Source organism: Crocuta crocuta, unplaced genomic scaffold (assembly GCF_008692635.1).
Source record: "Crocuta crocuta isolate KB4526 unplaced genomic scaffold, BGI_CrCroc_1.0 scaffold207, whole genome shotgun sequence".
NCBI classification, from domain to species: Eukaryota; Metazoa; Chordata; class Mammalia; order Carnivora; family Hyaenidae; genus Crocuta; species Crocuta crocuta.
Window position 1 is genome coordinate 3680520 of NW_027531996.1, and position 26674 is coordinate 3707193.

At 50.9% G+C, this 26674-nt stretch overlaps 1 protein-coding gene and 1 long non-coding RNA gene across 4 annotated transcripts in view; one reads left to right on the top strand and one right to left on the bottom strand.

The window, feature by feature from the left end:
* PLXNA2 (plexin A2) overlaps positions 1-26674 on the bottom strand; it is a 186129-nt gene that overhangs the window by 79686 nt on the left and 79769 nt on the right. The window lies entirely within an intron of this gene.
* LOC144240752 (uncharacterized) lies at positions 1240-3928 on the top strand. 2 transcript variants are annotated; one of them, XR_013337839.1, is made up of 3 exons: positions 1240-1297; positions 1771-2151; positions 3752-3928. It is a non-coding gene; the product is annotated as an uncharacterized LOC144240752 (long non-coding RNA). The 2 variants fall into 2 exon arrangements; XR_013337840.1 differs by having other exon boundaries at positions 1771-2051.

A 26674-nucleotide genomic window follows, 5' to 3' on the forward strand; every position in this document is an offset into this window, starting at 1 on the left:
CCCCGCTCCCTTCCTGAGTGTTGGGATCCTAGGGTAGCCAGGCTGGATGAGCGTGGCAAGGAGAAGCCCACAGTCAGGAGGACGCCCTTCTTCTGACCCCTCCAGCGCCTTCTCCCCACGAACCCGGAGCTGCTAGGGACCCATTCCGCCCTCACACTCTGCATTCTTTTCTGCTTGATCTTATGTCTTATAATTATACCTCTAATGAATATAACTGTCCTATTAAGTCATTTACCAAAGAAATACTCTTAATTAAAGGTGACTCATACTGCGTTCTTGGCTCCTCTGGCCCTGGGGCCCCGCGTCTCTAGTGCCTTCCTTGGCCTGGTTCAGTGGGGTTGGAGCACTATGTGGGAAGGCATCACCAGGGAGGTGCAGAGTTTAGGGTGGCTCTCCCCACGCTCCCTTCTTTCAGCACAGTGTGTAGTCCACAGGGTGTGCCCTGTGAGGGACATGATATCAGATTATTACTGGCTATGGGGACAAGTCACAGAAAATGGCGGGAACCAGCCTCATTCCTCACAATCTTGAAGAACATGGCAGACCTGTGGGCTCTGGACCACCCAGGGTGAGGCCAGGAAGGCCTTTGAGGCCCTGGACAGTGACTGCCTCAGGTGCAAACACGTCACCGCTCTTCAGTGACAAGTGTTCTCCACTGGTGGAGAGAGGACCCAAGGTCATTTGCCAAGCGAGCTTGGGAACAGATATAGCATGTTTCTGCCATTCTGTGTGGACACGTGGAAGGAGCTCCCATCTCCAGCTGGGCCTCCTGGAGAAACAACTGAGTCGAAGGAGCACAAGACGTAGGATGTTGACAATGGACTGTGCCTAGGTCCCCTGCGCTCCTTAAACATTTACTGAGCATTGGACTGACAGCTCAGAGCCTGGAGCCTACTTTGGAATCTATGTCCCCCTCTCTCTCTGCCCCTCCCTGACTTGTGTTCTCTCTGTCTCTCTCTCAGAAATAAATAAATAGACAAATAAATGAATGAATGAATAAATAAATAAATAAATAAAATTTTAAGGTAAAAAATTATTAGTAAACTCTGTTCGGCACCGGGGCTATCCTCTGCCTCCCTGTAGCTCTTGGTTTATTTGAGGACAAACCTAGGAAACAGATAAGCTCCATACAGTGGGACAGATGTCACAATAGAAGTATACTCAAGACACAGTCATTGCTCAAAGGCCCGAGAGCAGAGGTCTTCGGGGGGTGGGGGAGGGGCATGGCACTCGCGTCCAAGAAGCCTGCAGGGTTCCCGTGCTATGGAGCCCAGGAGAGACCCCGACAGCGGAAGAAGTAAGGAAAAGCTGTTCTACAGGCTGGTGGGGCCCCTCAGAGAATGAGCACTTAATCCCCAGCCCCCCCTGGAATCTGCTGCTCCTGCCAGATGGCACACCTGTCCCCACACGTGTCCCCTGCCTCCTGACGCAAGGAAAGAAACAGAGGCCTTCTCAGTGGCCGGGAGCCAGGTGGCGGGAGTGGGAGGTGTCACAGCCTGGCCGGCGCATACAGTTGGCCTCATCAACAGGCTCCTGGTCCCTGGGGCCGGGCCAAGTGCACAGCGCAGCAGCTGAGGCACAACTGCGTCCCTGAGCCTTGTACTCTCCTCTGTGCCATCGCTCGGTGGTCCCGCCGGCGACCCGCTCTCCCTTCCAGGGTAGGCTCTCAGACCCGCCTTCTCCTTTCCCCCCTCATGCAACCTGTTTTCCCGCAATGAGCTGACGCTCTTTGTTTTGTTTTGTTTTTTAAATATTTTTATTTATTTCTAGGAAAGAGAGAGACAGCGTGAGCAGGGAGGGTCAGAGAGAGAGGGAGTCACAGACTGAAACAGGCTCCAGGCTCTGAGCTGGCCGTCAGCACAGAGCCCGACGCGGGGCTCGAACCCGCGAACCGCGAGATCATGACCTAAGCGAAGGTCGGACGCTTAACCGACTAAGCCACCCAGGCGCCCCAGAGCTGATGCTCTTTGACATCCACGGCTGCGGGCAGACCGAGGAGAGCCCCGGCCAGGCCTGGCACGTGGCCCGAGATCCCTAGAGCCATCACCAAGGTATCCGGGGACGGGTCCAGCTTTTCAGAGTGCTGCACACACTTTATCCTGCTCAATCTGCCCAACACCCCAGGGAGGACGTCGGATGAGGCAGTGTTAGGTAGTATGATTTCCATTCCATCTACCAGGAAATTGAGGTCCCTGGAGGGCTGGCTTAGCCCTGGGCTTGGTCTCGCCATGAGTGGCCAGGTGGCCAGCTGGAGGAGAGTCCACCATTGCCAGAGCTGGTGACATGCTTATGGGGGCCTTTTTCTAATTTTTTTTAAAAATTTCTATTTATTCATTTTTGAGAGAGAGAGAGAGAGAGAGAGAATGAGTGGGTGAGGGGTGGAGAGAGAGAGAGATAGAGGATCTGAAGCGGGCTCTGCACTGACAACAGCAAGCCTAATGTAGGGCTCACTCACAAATGGTGAGATCATGACCTGAGCCAAAATCAGATGCTTAACTGACTGAACCATCCAGGTGCCTCCACAAGGGATCTTTTTGAGGATGGGGAGGGATAGGAGGTTCAGGGGACAGTTCCAGTAGAAGTTTGAGGCGAGACCAGAGCAAGGTTCAGGAGGCAGGAAGCAGGCTGGGGGGTGGGGGGCAGGTGGGGCATTTGCATCTCTGTCCCCAAGTCCTTCGTAGCTTGCTGGCACCCAGAGTGGTTCACTGGTGGATGGGTGCGTGGGTGGGGTTTCTCATCACAGGCTTTCCCCAAATCCAGGCAGCCCTGGGGCCATGGGTACCTTCAGTCTTGGGAGGCCTGAGTGCTTGGGGCTCTGTCCTTCCCTTCACTCCCGATGGGGCCAGGGTTCAGAGTCCACAGGGAGAGGGACATGGCCACCGGTCAGAGAGACCTAACCCAGTGCCCAGCCCAAGCCACAGGGAACCCTCCCGGGACAAGATGGGCTGCACTGGCTGCTAACGTGCTTCCTGTCACCCACGGGTCTGTAAAATCCCAAGGTCAAATACAAGTTCTCTGTCCTGTCCTTTATAGGCAAAGAGCTAATTGTCTGCTGGCCATCTTCATGGAAAACTCTCTGCTGGGAGTGCGTGGGGGCAGAGCTAGGGGATCCCCACCTTGGATCTGCTCCCCAAGGATGGGGGGGTGAGGAAGTGATAGGGACTGAGGTCTCCTGCTGACACCTGGCCGGCCCCTGGCTAGCATCACCCTGCTCCAAGCTGGGAAGTTGGCTGAGCATGTGGAACAGAATGAAGCAACAGGAATAATGATAGCGATAGCTTCCATTTATCCAGTGCCGACTGCATGCCAGACACTTTGTGTGTATTATCTCATTTAATCCCATGCCAGCTTTGCAAGCAAGGTAGTCTTAGGCTCACTTTACTTATTAGAAAACAGTCTCAGGTTAAATAGCCTGCTCAAGGTCACGTGCCTTGCAGGTGGCAGAAACAGAACTGGAGTTCAGGTTTGTCTGACCCCCAGGCTGAGGCAGTAAGGTAGAGACAGGCAGCACTGAAGAGGAAGCCCCCCCATTCTGAAGTTGCCCAAGAGCTGGCAGTCAGGGCCACCTTTCTTTGCCCCAGAAATCAGGTGCCAGTTGCAGTGCCTGGCTTTACTCTTGGACACTGCAATTGCAGGCAGTTCCCCACTTACAATGGTTCGACTTGAGATTTTTGGACTTTAAGACGGTGTGAAAGCGATACGCATTCAGCAGAACCCGTATTTTGAATTTTGAATTTGGATCCTTTCCCAGGCGAGCGATGTGTGATACGATGCTCTCTCCGGATGCTGGGCAGTGGCAGCGAGCACGGCGCCCAGTCAGCCACGTGACCCCAAGCGTAGACAGCCGACAGCCTCAAAACCATTCTGTACCCAGACAACCATGCTGTTTTTGACTTTCAGTACAGTATTCAATCCATTGCATGAGATATGCGACACTTTAGTATAAAATAGGCTTTGTGTTTGATGCTTTTGCCCAACTCTAGGCTAACGTTAAGTGTTCTGCGCACGCTTACCTTAGGCTAGGCTGAGCTACGATGCTCAGTAGGTTAGGTGTATTCAGTGCATTTCAACTTACGATGGGCTTATCAGGACGTAACCCCCTCTCAAGGCCAGAAAGATCTGTGCATTTGCCTACATGACCACTGCATGCCTCTTAGCTCATTTGACTGTCCTGTTTGCTAGCAACGATTCAGATGGTGAATCTGGAACTAGATGCGACAAAAGATCGTCAGAGAGTCAAGAAGGAGAGAGGCTGGTGAGGGTGGAAGGCTCCCTGCTAAATTTGTCTTCAAGCTGCCAAGGACCAGAACAATAATGAACATGGCTCTGAGCAGCTTGCACATCTTCCATCCCGAGCCTCCTAGGAATGTCCCGGAGCCCTCAGCACAGCCCTCAGCACGGAAGTGTCAGGGGTTCTTCAAACCTCTGTCCTCTGACCTTTAAAATGCAGACAAAGATACCTGCTCATCAGGGAGCACAGCACCTCCGAGCTCACATTTTCAGCTTTGATCATTCCTATGAATCAACTTGCCAGTAATTAATGCGAAGCACTCACTATGGTTTGTTCCGAGTGTTAGATCCGGTTCTTTAAAAATCAATAGCCATGTATGAGACCTCCTTAAATCCTCATAAAGTAAACACCAGCCCTGCCTCCTGCCTGTCCTCTGAGCTGTGAAAAGTCACATGATCAATATCATTAAGAAAAAGCAGGCACCACCCTCCCCACCCCCCTGCCCTGCAAACCAGCTAGGGGTTCTGGAGCCTGTGATTGCGACTAAAGCAACACGCAACCTTCTGGCCACAAGCTGACCCTGGGGCTGCCTCCTAAGAGTCCCTGACACTCCGCAGACCTTGGGGCGGAGTGGAGTTCAAAGAGAAAATCTATTTTTAATGACTTGGGGGAGAAGAGTGCAGTGGCTGAGTAATTCGGAGTAATTAAAGCTATCTATCACTCAGAGAGTGGAATCCAAAGTTGGTTGAACTTTTCAATGACAGTTTTTCCCTCCACATTCATAAAACTCAGCAGAGGGCTGTGCAGGAGACAAAGGGGAGAAGGTGGTGGGAAAAGAAACTTCTGGCCCCTAAGAGTGATGACATTTATCCCTTTGATGAACACTAAAGCAATGGCCTCTTGGCTTCTCCTGGATCCACCCCCCCCCACCCCACCCCAGGTAGAGGCCATATCTTGTACTGGTTAAGAAGACATTCTCTGAAGGAAACAGTCCTCAGTTTCAAAGCCAGTTCTCTGCTTAGCGGCTGCATGACATTAAGTTGTCAGCTCTCCTTATGCCTCCGTGTCCTCCTCTGCGAGATGGTGACACTAACGATATCAACTTCACAAGGTTGTGTGGGGGTATCCGTGACACCTGTACACAAAGGGCCCTGCACACAGTTGGTGCTCAATAGTGGTAGTTCTCATGCTCAGTCTCTATTTGCAGACCCCACTGAAGGTGGCAGTGTTTGCACGGGAAAGCTGCAAAGGGCCCTGGCCCAGGCTCTGCGCTCAGGTGCTGAGTGACCTTGAGCCAGCCACCTCGCCTCTCCGGGCGGAGACTGCTGGTCTGTCATACGGGGAGAATTATGTCTGCCCTTTGCATGGAGAGCAGTGCAGTCACTCAAACCATCGTCTTTAGGAATGACATAATCCCTACTTGAGGCCAAAGTGCACGGAGACTCACGCTCCTCTGCCGAACGAAGTCACATCAAGCTTAGTCTGCTAAGGATCAAGGTAAAACGTGGGCAAAGAAAAATCACAAAGAGGGTAGGAAACTGAACGGGCAAAGCAGATATTCCAAACGCCATACCATATTAGTAGGAGCTCTGGACCAGAAATACGAGGGGAGAGGAAGTAGGGCCTTTCTAGTTCTATTTTTTGGAAGGATCCACAAAGAGGCAGAGATGCAGATACTATGTTGTCTCCATGACAACCATGGGTTTATTCAGTTAGGGAAAGTGGGTGGGATGGGAAATGCGGGATGAGTGGGATGGAGAGATGGGGCCTAAGAAATAACTTTAGCGAATCTCCCACCTGGGAACCAGATGCCCGGGACTGACCAGGTCCCACAGAGTTCCCTATGGGGTCAACATCAACCGCTCTACTCCAGGAGGGGAAAGGTGGTGAGGGCAAGGGGGTGGAGCAACAAGGCAGGGATGCCCCTTCATGTACCTGTTACCGTCCATCCACTTCCTGCTTCCACCTGCCCAGGTGGAAGGTCGTGACATTGGCTCCCAGCCAAGCTCCAGTTTCTGTCTCCTGGTGCCCAGCTGCACTTCTGGCCCTGACATTGGCACTCCTGGTTATTGATACAAGCAGGTGGGTTCTCAGGGGCTCCTGGACACTAATTTTCCATTCTTTATATCTCCCCTGGAATCTGCTTCTGGGCTCATGAAGAGACCCCTGGTGAAGTTCCCCCGTCACCTTGACAAAGGGAGAGCAATCCTACCAAAGAGCATAAGAGTGTCCAAGCCCAACTTGGACACCTAAATCAACAGCTACGCACGTAAGAAAGGTCAGGGCCAGCTTAGCTTTACCCATTGGCCTTGGATCTGAGATGGGCCTCCACCTCTCCACCTAAGGAGCTGTATAGATCCAAGCAGATAAGAAGCCACTGGAGGCTCAAGTTGTAAAACAGAATTTGGGTTTCCAGTGGCTCTTCTGGAGCGCATCCGCTCAGCCATCTCCCCAGTTTTCTTTCGACCCACCTGAGACATGGCCATCTTGTCTTCCCATCAGAAAATATCCTCTCTGATTTTTCATCGGATGCTAAGTGGCTGGCTCCCTTGGGAAGGACAGAGCAGTGTTTTGTCACTCCTAGCTTCCTAGGACAAATTAGTAGTTCAGTGGATGAGCACAGAGAGAGAGAGAGAGAGGTGGTAGATAACAGTACATATTCTTTTTAAAGCAAGAGTTTCATTTTTTTAAAGTTGATTTATTTATTTTGAGAGAGAGAGAGAGAAGGAGAGAGGGAGAGAGAGGGCGTTCAGCAAAGCAGGAGCAGAGATAAGACAGAGAATACCAAGCAAGCTCTGCGCCGTCAGTGCTGACCTGGGGCTCAATATCACAAATTGTGAGATCCTCACCTGAGCTGAAACCAAGAGTCAGATGCTTAACTGACTGAGCCACCCAGGAACCCTGATAACAGCACATGTTAAGTCTCTGCCTAAGGGGTAAAAAAGAGTCTCCTACACATATATTAAATTTGAAAAATTTCCTTTCTGTACAGAGCTCATTTATACGTCCATATCATTCATGTCATTCATTCATTCATTCATTCATTCATTCATTCATTCATCCTTTTAACACTGGGAAAGGGTGATGTGTGAGGGAGGGCTGTGTTGCTTCAGGAATCTGTGTAGACTCGTCAATTGCATAAAGACCATTCTGCTGGGGCAGCAGTGACCACAGGGTCACAGTATGGGTTGACTAACCTGGCCTGGTACATACACATTCATGAGTGGACCTGCATACGGTTGTGTATAATTTGATGTTTATAATCTGGCTTTTATACTTGGGTTTTATATTTGTCCACTGGCTTATTCATTCACACACTCATTCATTAGTCCATCCAAGTATGAATCCTTCATTCATTTGTCTGCTCATATATTCAACAGACCAGGTACCAAGCCTCACATGCGGTGTCACGAAAACAAGGTGGTCAAGGTCTTACGGTGCCCTCGAGAAGCAGACCCTCTGCTGTGTACGTTGGAAAGTGAAAGTGTCATATAAGACACTCCTCGCTGAGGGTGATCTCCTCCGGCTGGAGGGACCATGAGGCCTTGAAAGCTTGGTGATATTTCGATAGGCAGGAATGGAGGAAGGGCAGTCCACAGGGAAAGAAAGGCACGAGCCAAGACCAAGCAAGAGAAGACGCAGAGAGGATTCCAGGAACGAGCATTATCAGAGCCAGGGAAGGGGCAGGGAAGGTGGCTGAGGGGCACCGTGGAAGGCCAGGGTGGTGCAAACAGAGCAGAAGGGAGGAAAAGGAGAAGTTCTGCATTTCCTCTTTCATGATGTGTCCCCCACCCGCCCCTGGCACTGCATCCCTGCGGTCCCCCTCAGCCCACGTCCTCAGAGCAGGATGGTGGCGGCTGGCCCCGTCGGTCTCCCTTCTATTCTCCGCTCACCAGATGTGTCCTGCACACCCTCGTTTTCCCTTTCCTTCAGAAAGGTTGACCCAGGAATGGGTCCTAGTGTCTGATCGCCGGGTCCAAATCCCAGCCCCGTTATTTATCAGCTGTGTGACCTTGGGCACCTTGCTTAGCCAAGCCTCAGTTGTTCATTTGTGCAATGGTGATGATAATAGCACATATTTACATAAGACCCACAATCTGCAGGTGAGGAAGAAGTGGAGGCACAGAGAGGCTTAGTGAATTTATTTACGGTCACACAGGCAGGAAGTTGCCGAGCTGGGATTCCAGCCTTGGCAGACTGGCTGTGGAGCTCATGCTCCAAACTTCTACACATATTATTTCTTAGCCCTGAAGGGTGGCACAGGTTAGAAAACTGTTAGCCTGGTTCCTAGCATACAGCTGTTAGTTATAATTAATAGGTACATACTAAGTCCACGCTATGTATCTTGTATCGGCACGAAATTCAAAAGATGAACAGCTATCGCCCTAATCTTAAAGTGTTCAGAGTGTTGAATGGAAAACAGATTACCCCGCCCCCAAATGATAATGAAATATTAGCTGTATGGTTGAGATGTGGTACAGCTACAGGAGCAAAGAGGAAGGGAAATCATGGAAGGCTTCCAGGAGGCAGTGTGTTACAACGATGCCCTTAGTGGAAAAAACCTAAAGAATACTAAAAATAAAACAAAACAAAAAAACCCCAAACCAAAACAAAAGAACTGCCTCTTGGATGAAGTTTATAGTCCAAATGCCCTGCCTGGTATTTGTGTCTTTTAACCTCTGCCCCCACCAGATTGATATCTCCAGACTCCCTCTGTCAGTGTCAACCCCCACTCCACTCCCAGCAGGGTCATCTCTCATGCTCTGCACAGCTCCCCCTCCGCCCCTCTTTAACTTTGCTCACCCATTCCTGCTAATGAGAGTGTCCTCCCCTCTCCTGCTCAGTTGCAAATCCCTGGGCTTCCCCTCCTCCATGCAGCCTTCCCGGATCAACCTCCATGATGTCTCTTTCTGAATTTAGAATCTGACTAGCTGCCCAGTCGGCAGGGCTCTAATGCACTTTGCAAACTCTTCTTAGGGCTCTATCTTTTTAGGTTACTCATACGGTTCTGCTTTTTACTTCATCGTTTGAGATATCCCTGTATGCTCTGACTTTAGTTTCTTACACAAAATAGGTCTATAAATACCTGCTGAGAAGCTAATCACACTTGCCCAGTGATCCAGGTTTTATTTTAAGCTTCTTAAGTAAATGTACTAAGAACTATGTGAAGGTTCTCTAGGTGTGGCTGGCACCCCTGGCATTCTGCTGGGGTCCATTAGGCGATGTGAAGGTTGCTTTTTCTGTTTGTTTTTTTTTCTTTTTTCTTTTTAAATATACTTAATGTTTGTAACCCAGCAGAAGTGCATGGTGTCATGGAAAGGACATGGCTGTCAAAGTTAGAAGAACTTGGTTCAGCATCACCATGCACTTGGCTGGGCTGGATGGACCCCTTAACCTCTCTGAGCCTCAGTTTCCACATTTGTAAATATTATCAGATATCAAAGCACCGAGTTACCATGAAAGCCATACACTCACGAAGGTGGCAGGCTATCACACACTGATAGTCTTCTGCCCTTTATCCTGGGTCCTGGCCCCAGATCAAAGACATACAGGAGCCAAGAAATGAAAAGGAGAAGACACTGTGAGAGGTTTGGAGGAAGCCCTTGGAATGCTGTAACCTAGCCGTCTTTTAAAAGGACTTTACCAGGAGGGCTTGAGATGCATGCCCTAGACTGTAGGGGACAGAATGGACAGGAAAGCCAGAGAGCCAGCTGGTGAGCCCTTAGGAGGCAGAGCGAAGGCAGAGTGAGGGCAGGGCCTTGGGGTGTCACGGAGCACCCTCACTCTGGTGACAGCGGTGGACCCAGCACGTGCAAGTGCTTCCTTGCACCAAATCCGGAGTTGGCCCCCTCAGGAAGGAGAGCTGGCCTGGAAGCATTTTGTGACCCGTCCAAGAGAAACCCCTGGAGCTGGGTTCCATGTGGAAGAAAGTTCTGGAGATTCAGGGCTGAGAGGAGACAGGAAACGCTCCCCACCTGACCAGAGCTGCAGCCACAGGAGCTCAGCAGAGGGGTATCCAAGGACCCATGAGGGACCCAGCCGCACAAGAGTCAGAAGTGTAGGCCAGCTCTGAGACAGGAGGCTACCTTGTGTCAATTCTAGTTCAAGTGCAAAAGGGTCTCTCTGACCCTTCCTCTCTGCTTCCTCCAAGGGTTCAGTAACGACAGCTCTGCTGGGGAATAGAAGTGAGAAAAAGAGCAAAAACAACCCTCCCATCCCTCGTGGCTCCTGGTGGGGGTTGTGCAGGGGGCCCAGGCCGCAGGGCAGGGGAGATCTGAGCTTCCGACAAGGCCAGAATTTTCTTCTGGTCTGGAACTGGACTTTATAACGGAATTAAGACTGTTTGAGACTTGAAGGCCTTGGTATTGCTATCCAAGGGTGAGCTGACGAGCCTTGCAGGGCTTGAGACAGAGGCGAAGGGACCGTGGGAGACAGAATAAAGCAGTGGGATTTGGTGCCATCCCCCAACGTGATGGCACTGGCGGGCATGAGAATGCTAAGGGCCGCGTCCCTAACTCTCCTGTCTTGGTGCTGGTCACGTGAAGTGAGAGCCACAGCACTGCCTGGTTCAGGATCAGGCTTATTACACACATCTGGGGGTGGGGGTAGGGGGGGAATTCCTGGTGTTGCTTCTGGGGACAAATCGATAACTTCCTGATAACGTGGTCTGAAATAAAAACAAGACTCTGGGCGTCAGCTCTTGGATGGTTTAGCTGACCGTTGTGTCTGAAACCGTGGTGCCCTTCCAGGCAGAGCAGAGGGGGAGCCCATTCTCTTTTTCTTTCTTTCTTTTTTTTTTTTAATATTTTTATTTATTTCTAGGAGAGAGAGAGAGAGAGAGAGAGACAGTGTGAGCAGGGGAGGGTCAGAGAGAGAGGGAGACACAGACTCTGAAATAGGCTCCAGGCTCTGAGCTGGCAGTCAGCACAGAGCCCGACGCAGGGCTCGAACCCACGAACTGCGAGATCATGACCTAAGCGAAAGTCGGACGCTTAACCGACTAAGCCAGCCAGGCGACCCCCGTTCTCTTTTTCAAGTCAAGTGGCTCATGAGTCAAAAGATTCTGAAAACTGCCGCACTGGGATGCCTCAGGAGAGGCAAGCACCGTCATTGAATGTGACATCCCAGGCTGGTCTAATGAAGACAAGGGTGTTGGGAGGAGCTGGCTTCTGGCGAGAAACCCTCTGGGTGCCCCGGCCTCTCTGCTCCCAGGCCACAGCTCAATCAATGGGGAAGACAGCTCTGAGCCCCGCCCCCCCTTGCCTGGAGGGTGGTGGTGGGGAATGTTTGAATCCTTCCTTTCCTCCCTGCTTTCTATTCTGGCCTCCTTCAGTGGCTGCCTCACATGTAACCAATGTCAGGGAGCCGCTGGGGACAGAAGGGGGTGGAGGGGAACTTGAGGAAATGGATGAGAAACAAAAGATCCTTTTCCCTTTTTTTTTTTTTAAACAGGTGCTTAGGAAATTAATTAGAGCAAATAATCACCAAGTTGTCTGAGTCTCTATTTTATTTGGTGCATGCCGGGTCTGCTGGAAAAAAAAAAAAAAAGAAGGGGGAATTTTAAATAATTTTGGAGTTATAACTGATGTAATTAGGTGCTCAGTGAACACTTAGCATCGAGCTGTGCTTATTAAAATTACTGTTTTAATCAGAACATTGCTGGAGAATCATTAATAATACAATGGCTTGATTCCCTGGAACTCTAATTAGACCTGGACTTTTAACCACCTGAGCGTAATCGGGCTCCGTCTGGATGCGCACCACGGGTGATGCATTATCATTTCGGGGCATGAGGGGATGGAGCATCAATACTGCTATTTAGCGACTGCCTAAATGCTTTATTTTGGAGTGTGAGAGCGTGTTAAGGAGGCTCAGGGGCACTGATGCTGAAAAGGTGGAGATGGAAGTGGGGGGGGTCAGCCAAGGGCTCGGAGCTGGAGGTCTTCAGGAAGAAAAGGCAGGAGACACTTCTCCCGCTGCAGGACATGCTTATACAACGTTGTGCAGGGGAAGCAAGAAAGCCATAATGTCGCAGACCCAGCTAAGGGCCATTTCCCAGGATGCTCTGCCTTTGTGGGGCCCTGCCTGTCATCCAAACCAAACACAGGTCCAGACGGGTACAGCTTTAGTCCCCGGCCAAGCCACGGTCATCAGAAATCCGATCAATCCCTCCCTACGGGATAACTAAAAGTTAATCTGGTGAAGGGCTGGGGCCACTTCTTAAATCTTCCTGTCTAGAACTCTGGGTCACCCTAGAGACAGACTGTGAGACGGGCTGAACTTTTCCAGAACTTTCCAATCCTTACGGACATACATGTCGTGGTTAGCTAGCTCCAAAGCTTGGAGGGAGGCTGAGGGGATGTGTTCGCGTCCCCTGAGCTGTTTGGCTGAGCTGGTGTTTGGGGAGCGGGGTCACTGCCCCGGCTCTGAGTACAGAGCTTTGGTTTCCCCTTAGCGGGCGGCTCAGTTGTATCAACATTGATTCGGCAGCCGCCGGGGGCGGAGTCCTTGGATAGATGTCACAGGGGTGGCCGCAAGCAAAGGAAATGGAAACAGGCTCTCTGCCCTCCTAGCGCTTGCTAACTAGTTGGAAGGACATGACAAAGATGTGAAAACAAGATTTAGGATACTTAAAAGGCAGACACTGAGAAGGGAAAATTAAGCCGGAGTGGGGCAAGGGCACTCGGAGTTAAGTGGTGATCAGAACACGGCGGGATTAATCAGAAAGGGGGTAAAGGCCTTCCGGAGGAGGACGTGGGGCCAGGGAGGGGAGGCGGCCTTCTCTGTGCCCTCATTAAGCATTCTTCTGGCTGCTACTGGAGGCCTTGAGACAACAAGATTGAACTCTCTGAAGCTCCCTCTCTGGACGTCTCTAGCCAGGTCAGCACTTTTGTGCAATTGGAAAAAGGCGCCCCCTCTGGGTGCATGATTGGCGAGATGAGTGAGGACTCCTTTTCAGCCTCCACTTGCCCCTCAGCCAGAGGCTTTTGTGCAGTATACAACCTGAACCATCATAGCTGATGGCCACGATCCCCAAAGTCTCTAGGGGAATAAGAGTTGAAATGTATAGTGTGTCTACTGGTGGTTGAGCCCAGCTGAGCTAGAGATAGAATATTTTTTTAATGCTTATTTATTTATTTTGAGAGAGAGCGAGATAGCAGGGAAGGTGCAGAGAGAGAGAGAGAGAGAGAGAGAGAGAGAGAGAGAGAGAGAGAGAGGATCCCGAGCAGGCCTCTTGCTGTCAGTGCAGAGCCCGATGAGGGGCTCAATTCCACGAACCATGAGATCATGATCTTACCTGAAAGTAAGTCTGACACTTAACCGACTGAGCCACCCAGGTGCCAGAGATACAATATATTTTTAAGTGGGAAACATGGTGTCTCTTATAAGCCCTGTGGGAGCTTGCTGCGTGGCACAAAAGGTTGTGGTCCAGAACGGGCTGAGGAGCAGAGAAGTCGCCATGGAAAGGGTGGGACGCGAGGAGGGCAAGGCGAGCGTCCAGGGCAGCAAAGCATCGTAAGAAAGAGCGAGCTTCGAGGTGTGTTCTGGGGAGAGCGAAGGACACCGCAAGAATGTCCCCATTCAGATTTCTTTTCTTACTAGTTCCACTGGGAGTCGATGTTTTAAGTAAGAATCAAAAAAGTAAAACAACTTGGGGCACCTGGGTGGCTCAGTCGGGTAAGCGTCCTGCTTCAGCTCAGGTTGTGATTTCACCGCCTGAGAGTTCAAGCCCCGCGTCGGGCTCTGTGTGGACAGCTCCGAGCCTAGAATCTGCTTCGGATTCTGTGTCTCCCTCTCTCTGTCCTCTCCCACTTGTGCTCTCTCGCTCTCTCTAATATAAAATAAAGCATTAAAAAAAATAAAATAGGGGCGCCTGGGTGGCTTAGTAGGTTAAGCGTCCGACTTTCGCTTAGGTCATGATCTCATGGTTCGTGGGTTCGAGCCCCGCGTCAGGCTCTGTGCTGACGGCCAGCTCAGAGCCTGGAGCCTGTTTCAATCTGTGACTGCCTCTCTCTCTGACCCTCCCCTGCTCACGCTCTCTCTCTCTCTCTCTCTCTCCTAGAAATAAATAAAAATATTTAAAAAAAAAAATAAAACATAGTAAAGCGACCCTAGGCCTCTCTCAAGGAAGCATGGCCTAAAGGAAGAATTTCCTATAAACCAACAAGTCGGGAGGGAGGGAGCTCGGAGGAGAGGCCCAAGGTCCAGATGCGAGCGGATCCCCTCCAACTTCCGAGATTGTCTCAGGGGACAGAGAGGCTGGCAGGCCCCTCATCCCTCTCAGGGCTCCCTCAGCCTCTCCCGTACTTCCAAAAAAAGCGTACGATGACCCCCACACATGCCCCGTCGCCCCGCAGACGTGTGTCCTCACGCAAACACGGCTGTGAACACAAACACACATTCATACCGCACACTCGCATTGCACACTGACACCCTGACACCGTACACACACCTCACACACCGTCCCTTCACGGGCTCATGCGGACATTCTATACACACGGTTGTATCACACACACTCGTAGCACACGGAGGCTCCCCCACTCGCACCGGCCCCTCCCGCCCCAGCCCTGCACACAACTGGAGGTGGGGAGAGCCGTCAGGCGCTGTCTCCCTTGGGTGTATAGTGAAGAAGGATTAGGGCTGCCCAAGATTAAACAGAGGAGTTAAAAATGACAAACAGACTTCCAAACAGGATTAGAGGCTTAATGAAAACCATAATGAATGGAAGCGCCACCCAGATATCATCCATTAATGGCCATAAATATCAGACCAACAGATGAGATCTCAGATACTGCAGTTCTGAGCCCCATCAAATTACTTCCATTGTAATTCATCAATAAATAACCAAGCCCAGCCTCATAGGTGAGGTCTCATCATGCTTCAAAGAATAGACTCTGAGGCCAGACAGACCCCGGGCTTGAATTCTGGTTTCGCCCGTGACAGGCTTGGGAATGCTACGTGAGCCTCAGTTTCTTCATCTATAAAATGTGGATAATTATCCCCCTAATAGGGATGTTGTGGAGATTAAATTAAGTCCTGCCAGGCTCTAATAATAATTTATAATAATATTAATAATTTATTATTACGGTTACAATTAATTTTCACCGTTAGCTCTTGTTCCCTCCCCTTCTCGGCCTCCTGGGGTCGAGGAGAGCCAATTGGCTGGTGCCGGAGGGAGAAAAGGAAAAAGGAGAAAGAAGATGAAGGAAGGACAGACAGCACGACTCCCAGATGCCACAGGCTGGCACGATCCCGGGTGGGCTACCCTGCCTTCCAGGGGAAGGTGACGCTATGGGGTAGCCACACGGGGCCGGCCTTCCTAATAGTTTTTGAAATAGCAGTGTTATCGAGATATAATTCACTTTTCATAAAATTCACCCATGCGAAGTGTACCGTTCAATGGTTTTTAGTATATTCACAGGATTCTGCCACCATTAGCACAATCAATTTTAGAACTTTTTCATCCCCTCCAGAAAGAACCCCCACACCCACTGGCAGTCCCTCCCCGTGCCCCTGTCTCCTGCCCCCTGACAACTGCTCCCACTCCAGGCAGTCGACTTTCTGTCCCTGTGGACTTGCCTGTTCTGAGTATTTCATGTAAATGGAAGCACACAGTATGAGGCTTTTGTGGCTGGCTTCTTTCACTTAGCATGTTTTTGAGGTTCATCCATGTTGTAGCATACATTAGTAACCTCTTAAATTTCTTTTTTTTTCTAATGTTTATTTATTTTTTAGAGAGAGAGAGTGTGTGTGCGAGGGAGGGGCAGAGAGAGAGGGAGACACAGAATCCAAAGCAGGCTTCAGGCTCTGAGCGGTCAGCACAGAACCTGATGCGGGGCTCGAACTCATGAACCGTGAGATCATGACCTGAGCTGAAGTCAGACCCTCAACCGACTGAGCCACCCAGGTGCCCTTTAAATTTCTTAATTCTGAGACAAAAAGGTGAAGGAAGAGAGCTTACCATACCCACACATGAGCAAGTGTCATAATGGAAACTGGCCAACTGTTCACCCTGAGAAATCTCACTGAATCAAGGTTAGTCACTAAGTTATAGACTTAGAGGTCAGCCGGTTGGAATCTTCATTTTTACCATTGGGGAAACCCAAGTGTAGGGAGATGATAATCGGTTTTGAGTGTGTGCCTTTTGCGCCCTCCGTATGCTTCTCACGAACAAAGGAAAACAAAATAAGCTCCAATTGTAAGAGTCTCTTGTCTATGGTTTTATGATTTAGATCTAACGTTAAGAGGCAAATGAGAGTCTCTTGGTATTCTGCCCATATGTCTCTCTCTTATCTCTTAAAAGTGACAATTCCCAACTCTATTCTTACAATGTAAAAGGATGACTCTCCTCTAATGGTTATCTGTCATTGTTTATGTTTAAGGTAATTTTAGTTGTTAAGACTGTAGTCTTAGGATGCAGGAAAGCGACACCCGTGGGCCAAAGGCAGTCCCTGAGGTGGGAGGGGCTTGTAAGCTGGAGTGAAAAGGATGAGGCTAATCATTGGACTCGGGAGCTGTCAATCACCTTTGTTCTGTCACTGAAGTGAGCTGTGTCCCTTAGGGCAGCCATTCTGAGAGTTTCAGGAATGACAGGGCAGTGTCTATTCTGTCCGGCTGCCCCTAGAGACAGAATAGTTAAAGACTAAATTGTGGGTGCGGCTGGCTTCGCTCTCTGTACTGGTGCATACCACCATTACTGCATTGCCACTAGATGTTAGTTAGGGCCACAGGTAAAGCCATTGAACTTCCTGCAAGATGGAGGCAGATGTCTCCATGACTGATACTTATGCTTCAGGCAAGCCCAGGGACAGAGGCTTAGGTGAGGCCTTCTTTCTTTCTTTTTTTTTTTTTTAAAATAATTTTTATTTATTTCTAGGAGAGAGAGAGAGAGCATGAGCAGGGGACGGTCAGAGAGAGAGGGAGACACAGACTCTGAAACAGGCTCCAGGCTCTGAGCTGGCAGTCAGCACAGAGCCCGACGCGGGGCTCGAAAACACGAACCGCGAGATCATGACCCAAGCGAAAGTCGGAAGCTTAACCGACTAAGCCACCCAGGCACCCCAAGCCTTCTTTCTTTACTACAGATTCCAATACTGATTTAGCTTGAATCACAGGGAGAGGAAATTGTCCTCAGGCAGGCCAAGACAGTGCTACAAATGACAGTGTCTTTATTTTCTTTTCTTTTAGGTTTATTTATTTATTTTGAGAGAGAGCGTGCATGAACAAGCAGGGGAAGAGTAGAGAGACAGAGAGAGAGGATCACAGACTGACTTCATACTGTCAGCGAAGAGCCCGACGCGGGGCTCAAACTCATGAACTGTGAGATCATGACCTGAGCGAAGATCAAGAGTCGGACAGAGGCACCCAGGTGCCCCTACACCTACAGTGTCTTTAGATGCCAGGTGTGGTGGCCGAGTTGGCAGCCACAGCTGGAGAATGAGAAAGGACTCACGTAATGAGGAATGCCCTCGAAGTTCAGGTATGATTTCTGGCCACTTCCTCTCGGGGCTATTCAAATCGTGATCAAGATCTCCGGTGATCTCAGTGGGCACTGTGAGCATTGCAGAGCTCATTTTTAGAATGAAATTTATTTGAAAATGGAACAATAACTATACCAAATGGCCTGTTGTGTAGGGCCCTATTTCATGAAATAAAACAACACAATGCTGCCACTCTAAAAAGGTCAAGCATTGTTTATTAACAATGCCCAAAGAATCTCATTAAATCCAGGAGCGTGAGGACAGAACAAACTAATGTCATACATGTGAAGTGATCTGCATACCGAGGAGGACCACCCTGGGACCAGGCCCTGAGGGGTGCCGTCCAGAGCTCAGCATCGCTCAGCATCCTGTCCAGCACCAAAGCAGCCGTGGATGTGTGCACCCCATCGTTCCTTCCTCTATTGCAATCCATTTCCTAGCGCCTTGCAAACAAACAGGTGATTTCAGGTGAGGGAAATGGGATTCTGCAAAAAGTGAGGCAGCAAGAATTTTCTCCATTAATCTGGGCATGCTCCAATTTGCACTAGAAGTATACATTTGCATGCTGAATTCCAGAGGCCCTAAGTCTAAGGATATTAGATAAAATAAAATTAATTCTTGTAATCCTCTGTGATCATAGTCAAACCCAATATTCTCAGCCTGGGCCGCGGAATAGTTTCGCCTGCCCGCTTTCCTCTGTGGTTTCCTATTAAAATTATTTTCTTAAACACTGGTAGAGCGTGCGCTATACAGGCGGTGCTGGGAGGGGACAGGGTGCCTCTGACCCGCATCCGGTCTCCTAGAAGTCTAGAGCCTAATGGGGGAGTCGGCGGATATTTACCAAAGATGTCGTTTTTTACCACCAAGATAAAGAAGCTCAGAGAGCTGAATTCAGCCTGGCTGCAGTGAACTGGGATGGATTTGAGTTTTTTGGGGGGCATAAGGAACAAGGTCACGTAGCGGTGGCGGCAAGGGGCCACTCATCTCTTTCCACAAGTTCAAGATACCTGCATGGTTCTTTTGCCTGGAGTCTGTTTCTCCTTCATCTAGGGAGGTTGTTAATGAGAGAGACAGCTCCTTGGGAGGAGATGGCCGAAGGCTGAGCCCAGCACGCCTCAGAGGCCTGGGAAAGGCCCGTGACTATGGATACTTGCTGGATGGGCCCGACAGGGAGCGCGGCCAGGCCAGGGCAGAGAGCAGGGTGCCAGCTTAGCCTGGCTTCCTGCAGAAATCTGCTGGCCTCAGGAAGCGATCTTGATACAGGCGGTGGCTTGGCTTTTTTTCTGGCTCTTCTATGAGCTTAGGCTTCGCCTGTGGCCCTGGAGATGGAACCAGTCATGGGATATGTGAGCCTTTCTGCCTTTCTTGGAGAAGTCAGACTCCCTGCATACCGGTCTCTAGTGGTTCGTGAGCTAACGTCTGCCCAATGCTGCCAGGGTTCGACCGGGACAATTAAAGAGCTTTTAAAAACTCTACTGTTTATTGAATGTTTGCTGTGCGTCGGGTACTGTGCTCAGGGTTCCCAGTTTATCTCCCCTTTGATCCCTGCCACACCTGATACAGTAGAGTCTATCATTATTGACAATTTATCTAAGAGGAAGCCAAGGATTTAGATTAGATAATTTGGCAAAGGTCAATTTAGTGAGAGGTGGGGCCAGGATTTCAGATGTGCTTAACAGAGTCTGCCCTTCCCCCAGGTCCCCAGGCCTCCCCCCAGCCAGCAGGTACCACCGAGTGTGTTCAGAGGCCCTGAACTCCTGCCTGCCCTGCCTTCCTGGGGAGCCACAGGCTCGGCTTTGACTTTCTCCTCTGCTCCTCTCCTCCCCTCCCCACCTCCGGAGCACTCCTGGAAGGAAGCTCACGAGAAGGGATGCAGGCACACTGTGTCCTGGGCCCAGGGACAGGTGACCTTTCCAATTCAGCACCTTTATAAATCTTACCTAATGAAGTTAAGGGGAAAAAAGAATTAATGAATAAATGAAGGTTAAATCACTCCCGGCAGAAAATTGATGCTGACAGCGAGGGCCAAGAAGAGAGCTTGGAAAGCAGGGAGCTGACTTGCACAAGAGGCTTTTAAAATTCCTTTCCCCAAATTCCAGAGAGATGTAGGGCCGGCCAAGTCTGAGAGGGGCAAGGAAGGTTCTGGGGCACTCGAGGCAGGTGGCCTGAAGGCGATGGGGTACGAAAGCCATACTCTACCTTGGGTCGTTTTTTTCCGGAAGCCAAGGTGTGTGTCCATGATACACGTACGTGCGTATCATGCATACACCCACTGTACACACAGTTAACTCCTGCAGCTAATCAAGGCACGGGTTGGGTAGTCTGTCTGCCTGGCTCACTCCTGGCCTCCCGGGACCTCTGGGGATCGCCTTCTTGTCAGCACCCACTTGTTAGCCATCTCGGTCTCCCTGTCACCACCCTCAACTGCCACCACCATGTGCCTGGGGCTGCACACCTCAGCCCAGCTGGCTCAGGGGGGCCATAGGTGAATGTGCGGCTGGGCCAAGGGAGGAAGAAGAAAGAAGAGAGAAATAGTTGCTGGCCAGCACAGGCCACTGGGTCAGAAGAGGTGCAAGGAAAAGAGGGGAGGGGTTTTGGCGAAACGGATGAAAGAGGGGATGTGTGGTTAAGCTCAGAGGGCAAAATCTGAGCGAGGGCCTGGGAGAGGCAAGCGCTTTTCGAGGCACTGCTGTGACTTATTAACGCACTCTCGGGCCGGCCCCTTGCTGGCCTAAACTGACCTCAGTTTGGCTCCTCGGTGAAATGGGAACGAAGAGGAGGCCTGCCGAAAAGGATCAACGGCAAAAAATCCTCCCTGGTGGCAGCACCGAGCAGAAAAGATCAATACTTCCGGTTCTTCCTCTTGTCTGTGGCCACAGGTTTTTAAGAATCTGATCATGAAGACAAGGAGGCTCAGAGGGGCCAGCAGAGCATGCCCACCCTGCAGTGGGATGGGAACACGGGAGGCAGGAAGCCGGCGCTGGGCTGGTGGAGGGTGGGGATGTTGAGGGTGGGCTGGAGGGGGGAGGCAGAGAGACCTGAGCTGACTAGATCAACCAGTAAATAAAAGGTCACAGTGATTTTTCCAGGCACCCAGGGAGAAGCAGACAGAGAGCTCTGCTGACGGCAGGAGCTAACAATTGGCAAATGAGCCTCCGCGGTTATCTGTTTCCCTTCTTTATTCTCGTCTCATAAGACAGAGGCTAGAAATAGATGCAACTGGCAGATGACTTAAGGATGAAAAATGAGCAGCATGTTAGTTATGGGGGTCTCCAGGGCAGTGAACTAGGGAGCTCGTGAATGAACCCGAGAGAAGGGCGAGGGCTTAGCTGGGGCTGATTCCAGGGTTTGGTTCTTACTCTGCTCCAGACACTCTGCAGGGGTCATTTATTCTCAGCAACCTTATAAGGCAGGAATTATTATTATCCCCATTTTGCAGAGGAGAAGACTAAGGCTTACAGAGAATAAGCCAGGCCCTAGCCAAGAGTGGTAGAGCCCAGATTTGAATACAGGCCTAACTGCCCCCAAACTCGAGCTCTGCACACTATCCTACAATGTCTCCCTTCCACACGTTCCCTTTTCCTGTCTCCCGTCTTCCCTGCCTGTCTCTTCCTAACCCATGACAAGTGTTTATTAAGCACCTAGAAGGGGCCAAACACTGCAGTATCTCTTAGGCAGATAGAAGCAGCCCAGGAGGCAAGGTCTCTGTTACCAATAGATGCTGCTGGAATGGCCGAATGAATGAATGGGACGGGCACATGATCTCCCTTTTCCTCTTTTCCTTTTCCCCCCCTGAACCTGAGATGAGCAGAGGGTCTCCTCTCTGTACAGAGAAGTGGCTGTCCCTGAGGGGCGGGGGGGGTGGGGGGGGATAGGTGTGATTACAAAGAGCTTTGGTGGTGGGCTGTGACCCGCTCCGGCATCCTTTTCCTTGATTGTGCCTCTCAGATCCACGGCCGGCTGGGGGGCCTGCTGCCAGGGAAGGAGGAACACTGGGAGCTCGGTGCACGATTGCTTTCTCCCAAGTTCCAAACTACAATGGTAGGGGCTGAATGAGCCTGAAACCTTCTCTTTGGGCCGAGGCTCCTTTCATCTCGGAAAGGGCAGGTGGATTGAGTCCACCTGCAGTCCGCTCACCGCTGTGTGCTGTGGCTATTCTTCGAGGCCGGATGCCTCCTCCCCCTTGCCTTCAGCTCCAACAATATCAAATCTGGGGAACTCTGAATATGCTGAACTCTTTCATACCTCTTTGTTTTCCTTCACTCGAGAGATAGTCCATTTGGTGAGCTCTCCCCTCCCTGCCTTCCATGAGTCACCTGGAGCAACACCTCCTCCAGGAAGCCTTCCTTGACTTACAGACTGTCGGGTAGCACCCCCCTCCCATGCATTCCCAGTGCTCTCCATACCGTATCACAATACCAGTTTCCTGGTGTATATGTGATTTTGTCAAGACGGGCTCTGCGTTCCCAATAGGTCCTTCAAGGCTGTTTGATAAATTGCCCGGAAGCTGAGCGGTTAACAAAGACATTGTTCTCGGCTCCATTCATTTTTCTCTTTCCAATCTTCCTTCTGGCCGACTCTCTTCTCTGCCCATCTCCCTCTACTCATTAAACATTACTTGAGAGACAGAGGCTGAACCCAGACTGTTTGCTAAGCCACCAACAGCTGATGACACAGGCAGTTCTCCCTCCACCTGGTGCAAATTTCAAACTCCAACCTGTCTGCTGAAGTAGCGGGGTAGGNACCTTGGGGCATGCAAGCCATGAAGCAGGGGCTGTGGTGTTGGGTCCCTGAGCTGGGTGGTGCACAGAAAGACCAAAGGGCAAGCCCCAGGAGAGGGAACACAGACCTGCTTCCCCCCATTGAGCACAGCCCTGGCCTGGTGTCTGAAAGCGCCGTGGTGGTGTGGATGCCCTTGCACACCCGCAGAGCACACAGGAACACTTGCTCTTATGGGGCTCGTCCTCCACACTGGCCGTGCTCACGCACACGCGCTCCCAGACGCAGGCCAGCCCCGTCCCACAGAGGCGTGGGATCAAAAGGAGGTGCTGAATGTCACGGCCGCAGGGGACGTTCAAGCGCATGTTATCGATGGGGAAATGGAAGCTCCACTTGGCCTTAACTCAGACATAAGGGTGAGAGTCCAGTGATTAACTGGAGGCAGAAGCCTAACTTACCACTCCTCTGTCAGTCCCCTGTCACCCCGTCTTCCCTCCGCCACCCTCCCCACACCACCTCCGTGACAGTTCACAACTGGGTTCTCAACTGCAGCCCTAGGACCAGCCCCTGAGAGAAGAGCCGTCTGACAGGCAGCGGGTGTGACTGGCTGGCCCGAACCGTCGGGCACTGGGGAAAAGCCCCCCGTGTGTCCGTAAGCAGGCACAGCCGGACACCGCTGGCTGAGGAGCGCGGTGGCCATTGTCGGGAGAAAGCAGCTTGTGGTCAGCTTCCGGTCTCTCGGGAGCCCTGTGTTCGTGGAGCCTCTCCTGGATAAAAGGCCCAAGCGCTTTGTTCGAGGATCCAGCTCCTCCCCCTCCCGCATGGGCACCCAAGACCCTGGCCTGTGGAGGACGGAGCCCCATCCAGTGGCCTATGTGCCCAGCAGCCACCTCCTACCCTCTCTCGCGGCGGGGGAATGTGGAGAATGGGGGTGCACCTCAGAACTTCAAATCGTGCTCCTCATGGGATTCGCTGGCTCCCCTGCCTTAACCGCCCCTCCCCCCCATGCCTGGTGCAGCTCTCGGCACCTCCGCGGCTGTATCTTCACATCATGGCAACTGTCCTAGTCATCAGTGGATGGAAATAACTTTTCACGACGGCTCCTCAGATGTTGCCATCTTTTGTGTTGATCAAAAACAACAAAACGAATCAGACTCTCGGCGTTTGATTGAAGCCTAATTGGAAATCCAAAGTGGCACTAAATGTTATGGTCTAAATAAAACACATTCAATTACAGAAACTAAACACGGGGAGCAAAAGGGAGAGCTAGGTGAAGGAGCTAAAAAGCAGGCTGCTGGCTTCCGGGGCGTCGCTGCCGGGCTGGGGCGGTCTCCAGACCACAAGCCCAGAAGGCTTTCTAGAGCCCACGGACCCCGGGTGGGGCAGTGATTGCACCGAATCCTGGCTGCCTGGTCCACACTGGAGCTGCAGGGGAGAGGCTGAATCGGGACCTCGTGTGTTCTCTACCTGCTCTCTTTGCAAACACGGGCCAGCTGCGGTTGGGGGTAGAGAGGGTGCAGGGGAGTCCTGGCATCATCACCTGCTGGGCCTCCTTGATGGTGGGGTGAGGGCACATGGGGCGGGAGGTTTGTGACCTCGCAGACCAGCACCTCCACCGCCAGCCCTGCCTCTGGGGAGTGGTGAGACGACCCTTGCTCTGGTCACTTAGCCCTGCTGAGCAAGCCTTCCTTGTGTGTCAAGTAGGGGAGGTCATACCTTAAGGAGTGGAGAGGATGCTTGTGAAGAAGCTGGCCGGCTGCATAGGGCAAACAGCGGCAGTGAGCACCTGGACCAGGGCACTTTCCTCGGTCCACTCTGACCACCAGAGCCCTCTCTTGTGACTGTGCACCTAAGGCCAGGGCAGTGCTCACTTTCCTTTATTATTATTTAAAAAAAACAAAACAAAACAGTGGGGAACCAGGGTGGCTCAGTCAGTTAAGCCTCCGACTTCGGCTCAGGTCATGATCTCACCGTGTGTGGGTTCGGGCTCTGCGTCAGGCTCTGTGCTGACAGCTCAGCACCTGGAGTCAGCTTCAGATTCTGTCTCTCCCTCTGTCTGCCCCTCCCAAGCTCATGCTCTGTCTTTCTCTGTCTCTCAATAATAAACATTAAAAAATTTTTTTAAACAAAACAGAGCACTGCTCCGGTCTCCGGGGGTGTCAAACTAGGACTTGTGAGTCTGGACTGGTCTTTTGGAGCCCCAAAAGTCGCTGCCGAGCCCTTTCCTAAATTGGGAGCCAGGTGGAGACAGGGCAGGAAGGGAGGTTCCCTCTGCACACACGCGGCAGCCAGGGGGCGCTGTCTCGAGAAGCTGGAGGTGTGGATTTGGCTTCCGAAGGTTGGGTGGAGTGCAAAGTCAGCCTTTTCTCAGCTTGGTGGCTTTGGGCAAATTCCTCAGCCAGACTGAATTTCAGTTTTCCCATCTCTAAAAGAGGCAATGACAACACGACTTCTCCCATGGCATTATTAGGTTAGCTGAGATCATGTTTGTAAACTAACAACAGAAAAACATCACCTAAATGTTAGTTAGGTTTCAACACATCTTAAGTAAAGTAGAGCTGAGAGGCAAGGCGGGGTGGTTAAGTCTCTTTTTTAGGTGTGGCTACGTGCAGAGCTTGATCTGCGGGGCTTGGCTTGGTGACAATGCACGGGGCACAATCAGAAAAATATAATTACAACTACCAACATTTATTAAGCAGGTAATATGCGCCAGATTCTATTCAGAGTGCTTTTTATGTATTAATTGATTTGATTTAATCCTCAAGCAGATGCTGTAATTATGTCCAATTTCCAGATGAGGAAACCGAAGCTCAGAGAGGTAAAGCAACTAGTCTGAGGTCACACAGCTGTTAAGTAGCGGAGCCAGGACTTGAATGCAGGCAGGCAGAACCTAAAGCCCATGCTCTCCATGGGGTCAGGAAACTGCCCATCATAACCGCTATTGCTTCCTCACATTCTGGTTTGGTAGATCTTCCCTCTCAAGAGTTACTTCCCCCTCAGGTGTCTTGTCCTCATCTATAAAACAAAAGGCTGGTCTTCACTAGATAATCTCTGAGGCCCAAACAGCTCTGAACCGCCGTGTCAGAGAGAGGATGAGTCCTCCGTCTGAGTGACCCCAACTAGGGAAGGACAAGGACAGGTCTCTCGCCGGTTGGTCTGGCTTCCTGGGGTCAGTGAGCACACTGTATGTCTCAGCGACAGCACTGCTCCCTTTATATTGTGATTTATCTACACATCACTCTTCCCCACCAGAATGAGACCTCCCTGAGGGCAGGGATTCAGTTTTATTTATTGCCACACAAACGCACACTCACCGGCGCTGCTGTTGCATTAGAAAGAGCAGAGAGGTCAAGAAGGTACCTATCTGCAGGCAGCCTGGTTTATAACATTTTGCTAGAATATTACTCAGAGACACTGTCCTATCTACATCTGCATATGCAAATGACTTGTCAGTGGACAGCTCTATGCATTATACATGGTAGACACTTAACGGTCTGTTGAGTGAATGAGTCTGTGTATGCAAATGATATGCAAATCTTTCCCTATTTTAATTTGACCCTTGGGAATGTCTTCAGTGACTCTCTTGGGCCCAGGTTGTTTCTAATTTTTTTTTAATTGAAAGTCTTTAAAGACAACCAGTTTTCTTTCTTGCCTGTGCTGAGTGAGGCTGTTGTCAAGTTGGGGGAAGAAGGCTGGGGGCGGGACCAGGTTAATCAGGATGAATTCTGCCTCTCCTGGTGAGTCAGGGGGAGGCATGGGCAAGTGACTCCCCTCTCGGGGCTTCAGTTTCTCCACCTCTGGAAAAAAGGGGCTGGGATTCCCTGCCCAGTGTGGAGATGCTATGCCTTCCCATCCCCCAGTCACAGCAACATCATTCTGGGCGGTCAGAGAGTCAGGGTTCGGCACTACCTGCCTAGAACGAGAAATCGAATCCCTTGCCAAGGATTAGAGCAAGTCCCCAGCCCCCCTGCCCATTTAGAGAAATGAGGTTTTTTGGCCCTAGTTCTTCTAGCCTGGGCATTGTGTTCAATCATCTCTTTCCAAACCAAAGGATTTTAAAATAAGAGGCTGGAGTTTTCTCTCTTAAATACAACAAGCCAAGCGTCTGATTAATAGGGTGGGTTTGCATTTCTTTTCTCTCATGTGAAAATATTTATTAGAAAAATGCTTCAGTGAGAATATTAATAGCCAGGGAATCAGCTCTGTGTCAGCCTCTTTGTTCCCTGACTTCTGAAATGGTGGG